This window comes from Fukomys damarensis, unplaced genomic scaffold (assembly GCF_012274545.1).
Source record: "Fukomys damarensis isolate Sample0158 unplaced genomic scaffold, DMR_v1.0_HiC HiC_scaffold_9, whole genome shotgun sequence".
In the NCBI taxonomy this organism is placed as follows: domain Eukaryota; kingdom Metazoa; phylum Chordata; class Mammalia; order Rodentia; family Bathyergidae; genus Fukomys; species Fukomys damarensis.
In genome coordinates this window covers 12,513,723-12,521,622 of record NW_022900921.1, presented here as the reverse complement: position 1 = coordinate 12,521,622, position 7,900 = coordinate 12,513,723, and the positions used below count along the sequence as shown (strand labels likewise).

Sequence of the window (7,900 nt, the reverse complement as noted above, 5' to 3'; positions counted from 1 at the left end):
AAAAAAAAAAAACCTCTTATCTATAAACATCCACTTTTCATACCAGCCAAGATTTTCTCTCCTTGATCTGTTGGCTTTACATCTAGAAAAGCTGGGGTGGCCTCACAGGTCAGTGTGGCTTAGGAAAGGTTTCCGAAAGCCTGCAAGCTGCGGGGGGTGGCAATGCTGACTTTAATTGCTCTGTGAATTAGACTCTCCCTTCTTGGGTTTAAACACACAGCCAAAGACTAGTTTTCTCCAGTCCTACAAACCCGGTAAAGCGTCCTCCTTTCTCTTGTCCAATATTGCTCTCTGGTGGCCGCACCTGTATTTGCAAAGTAACGTGAACCGGGCAGGCACACACAGGAAATTTTCATGCATCTCCCTGGCTCACCAGCCATCCTTCTGGCCACTCATTTTTCATCACCGCTTAGGAGGCTATTACGTGCCAAGCAACAGGGATTACAGGATGCCCCAGATGCTAAGAGATGCACTTGCTAATGATGGAAATGGCCAGATCTGGAATTCCACTTATGCCCCTTAGGGTGCCGGAGACCCTGGGGCTGGGGTCAACTTCCCCACCACCACCACTGTACTTGTTTCCTTCTGGAGGAACTAGTAATACAGCCTCATTCACCTTCAAAATACACACTATTCCATGCACTCCCCTAATCGTGGCTATATTTTATTTTTCCAGCCATCCATTGGATCTCACCTAAGTTTGGGTCGCATAAGAAAGGCGGAGAAATTCGTGGGAAAGGTGGGACCATGACTTTAGATGTCTCAGGTTGGAACCCTGACTCTGCCAGTTTCCTCCCTTGTTATCTTGAGAAAACTCAATTTCTCTAGGACCACCCCCCCGCCTGTAAAATGGGCACAATCATAGGGTTCAAGAAGCTAGGGATAACTCAAGTTCACAGACTTTGGTGTAAGCAATATTTCCTGGGATTTTATAAACAGAATAACCACCGCTCACCTTCCCAAACCTACTGCTTCAGAAAAATTGAAAAGTAGCTGTGGGGAATCTGAGCAGTTAACAACCGCCTGGATTAAGCAGGTATGCAGTAGCCCCTGGGAACAGCTCCAAGTGAGCTGGCCCTCTGGCCTCAGCCTGGACAGCACATTGGTGTCAGCTGAGAAACTTTCAAAATCCCGATGGCCCCTCTCCGGTCCCCACTGGATTCTGATGTAATTGGTTCTGGAAGGATCCTGGCCTTGGGATTTTTCAGAATTCCTGAGGGTGATTCTCATGTACAGCCAGGCTTGAGAACCACTGCATTAATCCAATGCGTGGAACACAGTAAGAACTTAATAAACACTCGCAGCAGTCCTGCCAGTGAATCCACATAGTGACACAAACATCACTCCTGTATCCAGCAGCACTAACAAAAGAACAGCCTCTGTCAGGTGCCAGGGACTGGAGGTAGAGTTGTCACCACAGCCAAACAGAAAGGTCTCTGTCTTCAGAGACTGCAGCAAATCAGCAGGCCCACGAATAGCTCTGCGTTGAGCCCCCGAAGTTACCGAGCTGGCCCAGCAATGGGGGGGGGCTGCAGATCGCAGAGGGCCTTAGGGGTCACGGTAAGAACTTTGCTCTTTGAGCTGGAAATCCAAAACACCTCTTATTAGTGTCTGGCTTGGAAAGAGAGACTTATAGATGTCATTGCACTTTCAAAAATAAAAAAGAACTGATGGTGAGCCAGGAAGGCCACTGGAACCTGAGAAGCAGTTGGCCCGGCTTCCTACGCTGCCCCCCCCCCATGTCTGTCTGTCCCCCGCTGATAAGGACAACCCTACCTTGGCAGCCCTATTCCCCACCCTTCTCCCTGTCCAGCAGCTGCCGGCAGCCCCTTTCCTGCCCACAGACTCCTCCAGCCAGCTGTTTCCAGCTGTGCAGACCAATGGGGATACTTACTCTTAATCAGGACTTGAGCGTTGCACCTGCTCCCGTGGCTGGGGCTGAGCCTACTTCAGAAGCAAGAGATGTCGAGGGTGCCGGGAGAAACCCTTTTCGTCTGAGGAGCTACTCAGCCACCCACCGGCTGCTCATCTATCTGCGCCTGTGAATGCGGCCGGGAAAGCCGGTGGAAAGCGTTTCTGGTGCAGCCTGTCTGGTCGGCCAACTGAGAGTCACTGCTTCCTCGGCTGCCTTCACCTCAGCTCTTCGTTCTCAGCGCTGATCGCAAGCTGGTGCTTCACTGCGTGTGCGTTCACGTCTAGCTTTCTACAGCCGGAGGAGGGGTGAGGTGACCCTTTCCCTCCACCCAAACGGCCTTCTCCACCCTGCCCTGGAAGGGAGCCAGAGACCATGTCTGGAGCCCCCACGGGCATCAAGCAGAGCCTCAGAGCAGCAAGTGCAGCCGCGCTCCGCTCCACCCGGCCTGTGGAGGCTTCTTTTCCTGTCTGGCTGCTTGGTGTTTGTTTTTTGACAGATCGCAGGATTCCACACTGAAAACCTAGCTTCTCTGGGACGCTGGGTGACAGGGATGGAGTCACGTCCCCAGCCGCAACCCAGGCCCATTGCTAAGGGGCTGCTTCTGGGTCACCAGGATACCCGGATGCCTGTGGGTTGCACACCCCCACTGCCTCTTTCCCTACGGCCTGGGGGCTGAGCCACCCCAGGGGCCAGCCAGGCTGTGCTGGGCAGCAGAACCACCTGGCAGGCAAACCCAGCAGCAGCCGCCCCACCCTTGCCAACCGTGCATGCCACCTGGCAAAGCTCAGCCCCCAAGATCTACCTGCGGAGAGTGGCCTTGGTCAGTGGAGGTCACTTGGGGGACACCTGACCTCGCTGCAGCCACAGGGGAAACCGAGCAGGGCGTACTTCACTTCTGGCTTTTCCTTCTATCACACAGCTTCCAAGAATCTGGCCGCCACAGTGATTTTATTTAGGTCACCTTCCCCAGCTCAGAAAACAGCAGCCTTATGGTTTTGTGCAGCCTGGTGCCTATAAAACCCCCGGTGCCCTTCTCCCTCTGTGCCCCTCACTTGTACATACTTTTTATTCACTCCCATTCTTTTTCATTTCTCTTTGTGGCCGCAGTCCTCCAGCCCTACAAATCTGCTCAGCTATCTCTGGCACACAGCCTGTTTCTTATTATTATTAATAAGACTGAAAATAATGGATAATAAATAAGTCCTTGCTTTCAAAGGGCTCTTATGCCACCAACCCGGAGCCTTTCAAGAACCATATGAGGTAAATAGGAGCGTGCAGAGTTTAAGGGACTTGTCTGCGGCCAGCAGCTAGTTAGTGACAGAGCCAAGTCGGGAACCTAGTTTCAGTGCCATTATTTATGGGTTTACCAGGAAATTATTTTGAAAAGTAAGCCAGTGGAAAAGACAGTCCAGATTTCAAAGTATGACTTTATTAGATTTCAAGGACAAGATGTATTCCCACTCTTTGGTATTGAAATGAAAGTAAATGGAGTAAGATTTCACATTATATTTGCCTTTCCAGCAACCTTTTGGAGACGTCTGGCCTGTGTTGCATCTGTACATTTGTAGACTGCATTAAACGCTGGCTCATCCACTCCATCAACTGTTTGTTATGTGACTACTGTGTGCCAGGCCACGAGCTTGACACAAGCCATACGATGGTGAGCACAGCACCATGGAATCTTGTGGCGGAGGCGGGCAGTGAACTGAGGTTCACCCCAAGAGTACACAATCAGGAATATGCCAAATTCCAGGAGGAAGAGGCCCAGGGTTCCAGCAGCTTCTAAGAAAGGAAGTGACCTGGTCCAGGAGCTCAGACAGGGTGCCCTGGGGAAGCAGCCATCCCTCCAGGAGAGAAAAAGCAAGAAGAAAGCAGTAAAGAGAAGGGGGCAGAGAAGGGCATCTGCAGAAAGGACAGAATTGCAGTGCCTTGTACTACGGAGGCTAAAAGAAACCGAGCGGCATGGTGCAAGGTGAGGTGGACAGAAGTATGCAGCTCGACCTGCAGGCCTTGAGGGCCCAGGTAAGCACACAGATCTCTCAGGGAGCACTGAGAACCTGCTCAGAACAAGGATTGACCTTAGCTGATTCAGTCCAGCTAGGTACAGGGCACTCTGAGAGTAACCAGAAAAGAAGGGCTCAGCCCTCAAAGAACTTTCCATCAGATTCCCTGGCATGGATGAACCCTTGCTCAAAACTGGGACATTCTCTACCTTAGATGTGTAGCAGCATCCCTTGAGCTGACAGTAATGAAAAGCAGAAGAGCATTTGGAAAAATAAAAACGTTAAGTACCTAATAGTCATTTTCTGCTGGAGACAAATATGCAGCATCTGCTGAAGAGACCTTATTTCATTTAATCTTTGCTTCTCCATAAATCACGAGACAAGCAGCATTATTACTTCCATTTTATAGTTGAGGAAATTGAAGTTCAAAGAGGGCTAGTGACTTTCCCTGGGGTCACATAGCTACTCAGTGGCAGATCCAAGGTTCAAAGGTAGGACTGTCTGAAGGTTGGCTCTCTTTTCTAGGTTCAATTATTTTGGGAATCCTTACCCAGAAAATGAAGGGCAGCCAACACGATTGGGCTAAAGCATTTCTCACCTTTGGATTATCAAACTTAACAACAGGCCATATTTAGCCAAAACTGATGGCCAGATCGCTCCTTGCCTTATTTGACAGTGGAGGGCAGTGATCCACGCTCCCCTGCTCTTCACAGACTGGGTCCCTCTTAAATCCTGACCTGGTTATCTGCCTTCCCACTGCTGCTCATTCTCAGCCTCCACTACCCAGCTTTCCCACCTCGACTTGGCCTTTAATGGCCAGACTTGCCAAAGGTCTGCTCATGACAGCTTTTCAATTTACAGTCTTTTATCTGATCATTTCATCCACCTAAGGTTCTGAATTAAAGAAGGGGAGGACTAGGAGGAGAGGGATGGGCCGAGGAGGAAGGAGGAGCGAGGAGAGGGAAAGAAAAGAACATGCTTCACACACGTGCTCTCTGCGCATGCTTTCATTTACTCGTGACGTGGGCTTTATTAGCCCCAGTGGCATAAAGGGAAAGCCGAGAGGTTAGCCAAGGGTTTGCTTCATGGCTAAGGTGAGGTTTGAACCCAGCTCAGACTCCGGTGCACACAGCCTGACCCCTGGAGCTCTGTCTGCAGCAAGTGGGCATAACGGAGTTAGGAGGCAAGGGCATGAGGCCAGGTAAGAAAAAAATCCTGCTTCATGCAATGTGGCACCGTGAAGGTGTCATGCGGAAGGCACAGCGACGGGACTTGTCAGTGGATTGCATGGGACATGTGTGACCAAGAAGTTAAGCCAGTTTGCTTGAGCAGCATATAGTGCAAGGAGGTGCCATTCACTGAGCCGGAAACAGCCAGGGCAGTACAGGATTTAGGGGAGGGTACCCAGAGCTGATGTGGAAATAACCAGCCAGGGGGAGAGGGAGGGAAAGCAAGCATAGGGTATGGTTTGGTTGTCTTCCTTTTCTCCTCCCTCCTTCACTTTGTCTTCCTCCTCTTGTCTTTTCCTCCTCCTCCTCTTCCTTCTTCCTCCCCTTTTTTCCAAAATATGAAGTCTGTCTCTCTCTATGAATGAGGAGGACTCACTGCAGTTTTGCTTGATTTTCAGAATGTTTTGCCCATTAGTGAACTTATTGCTCAAAACAAGGCTGCTGGGACCTGCATGGGAGAAGTCATCCTGCAGAGGTCCAGGGAAGACAGGCAGGTGGGTGAAGTTTCTGTGAGCACACAAAGTGAACTGCTTTCAGCAGCTTCTGGCTGCCTACCTCCCACTCATTCTCAGCTGCATGGCCAGAAGAGCTTGCTATATGGCAGGGTTGGGCTCCACAGGCCCCCAGAGAGAGCCCAAGCCCATTACCTGGCCTTCAACTTCTCACCCCGTTGGCCTGCTGCTCCCCACCACGCAGGTACCATGGCCGCTCAAAGCTATTTACTCTCCTGAGTGTTGTCCACTTTTCCTTCTCGTGTTTGCTTAGTTGGGGTACCCTTTCATCCTGCACACATTTCTCCTGATGTGCTAGGACCCACCTTACCCATCTGACCGAGGTCACCTGGTAAGATGGGTCCCTTAGCTGTATCCCCCAAACGCAGCACATAGGCCTTCGTCAAAGCTGGCAGTGTGTCGGGAAATGTTTAAACACAACTCCCTGGCCAGGCTATGGGTGTGGGGAACGCAAGCCAAGGTGGATGTTGAGTGTCTGGCAATTTCAGTGGTGTGAATCCCCTCACTGTGGTCACTTTTTCTTTTGTCAGTACTGGGCACTGAACCTAGGGCCTTTCCTCTGAGCTACATCCCCAGTCCTTTTTATTGATTGATTGATTGATTAAGAGTGGGTCTCACTAAGTTTCTAAGTTGTCCACACTGGGCTTCAACTTGGGATCCTCTTACCTCAGCATCATGCACACACAGGTTACCATCACTCTGCTTTTCTATGAATGCACACGTATCTTTAACATCTCTTTCTTTCCTCTTTCCCAGCACTACTGATTCCTCCCTCTCTGTCTCCTTGTCTGTGTCTCCATCTCTGTCTCTCCCTCCCTCTCCCTCTGTCTCTCTCTCCCCGTCTCCCCACCCCTCTCCGCACACAGAGGACAGGTCACAGCCAGAATTCAGCCACCTATAAGGAAAGATAGTTCTTATTAGAAGCCATGTTGCTACTTTGATCTTGACTTCCATCCTCCAGAACTGTAATATGCATATTTATTGTTAGGCCACTCAGTCCGCTCTTCCGGTATCTTGTTACAGACGCTTGAGCTGTCTAAGATGCTTGTAATCCCCTGTATTCTCCCTGGAATCACATGGTCTTCTTGCTTCGAGCTGTGAGGTATGTTCGTATCATTCCTCATTATATACAGCCAATCTAACATTTGTACTCCAAAAACATGTATTGCATGAATAACTAAATATGTCAATTACCAGTTAGCTATATGCTGTCAATTACTTTATTAATAACCAATTGCTAATGACAGTACTTCACTGTGTCAATGAATGTATCTGTCGAAGTAGACTGAGACTTTGAGGGAAAGTAGCAATCTCTTCTTTTTCTGTCTCCAGCCTGTGAGAGACTATGCCTGCCATAAAAGTGTTTTGTAAATGTCCCTCACAAAGGCATAAATGTGCAGTTCACCCCTTCCAAAAAGCTTCAATTCTGTGAGCTGGGCTGAAGTCAGCAGATTCCGTGGTGCTGCCACCCAGATACGCTTCTCACAAGAAATCAGTTATGGTTTATTCACAATATTTAATATTACCATTTAACTACTATGCATTTCCTGCTTACCATATCTAAACCCTCCTCTGAGTGCCAGTTAACTCATTTAGTCCACCAAAACATGCACACAAGGTAAGTGTTGTGCGTGAGACTGTGTTTTCTGGATGCAGGCGTGGAGTGCAGCGAGGGTGTGCCCTGCCATGTACATCAAAGTCACCTGCACATTCGTCACTCCGGGTGTCTGGCAAGGAAGATACACAGGCAGGATACAGCTGGACATGCAGACAGTTCATGTTGGATGTCAGAGGTACTAGTGCATTTTGTGGCTTCCCTGGGAGCCTTGAGAGCTGCGGCCACCTGCTTCCCAAGCACTGCGTGTTGTGAGCCCCCGAGTCCCTTCTCTGTGCCCAGTGATGTAAGTTACAAGAACAACCATCATGTCAGACAGAGCTGGGCACAAATCTAGCTGTGTGTCTCTAGGGCATAATTTAACTTTCCCACCTGCCAGCGGGAATGGCTGTGGGACTGAGGCTGCAGGGCTGCTAGAGACAAACGAGTCACTCCATGTGAAGTCCCCAGGACGATGCCAAGCACAGCATTTGCATCCTCTAAGTGGTCACCGCCCTTGTGGTCACTGATACTCAGATCGTTTTTATGGTCCAAATTCTACCACATGTTCGCTCCCTCGGCTGGCACTGCTGCAGCCATGCGCTCTGCAAGACTCAGCTTGATTGCGAGCCTGCCCAGAGAGACAA

At 49.9% G+C, this 7,900-nt stretch overlaps 2 long non-coding RNA genes across 2 annotated transcripts in view; one reads left to right on the top strand and one right to left on the bottom strand.

Moving 5' to 3' along the window:
* Positions 1–2,832, bottom strand: part of LOC109117965 — a 28,540-nt gene extending 25,708 nt beyond the window's left edge. The window contains exon 1 of the long non-coding RNA XR_004516397.1: positions 1,895–2,832. This is a non-coding gene — a long non-coding RNA (uncharacterized LOC109117965). The remainder of the gene's footprint in view (positions 1–1,894) is intronic.
* A 2,763-nt stretch (positions 2,833–5,595) lies between these two features.
* On the top strand, positions 5,596–7,555 carry LOC117285372. Its single transcript, XR_004516398.1, has 3 exons — positions 5,596–5,641; positions 6,683–6,761; positions 7,316–7,555. It is a non-coding gene; the product is annotated as an uncharacterized LOC117285372 (long non-coding RNA).
* The last annotated feature ends 345 nt before the right edge of the window (positions 7,556–7,900 follow it).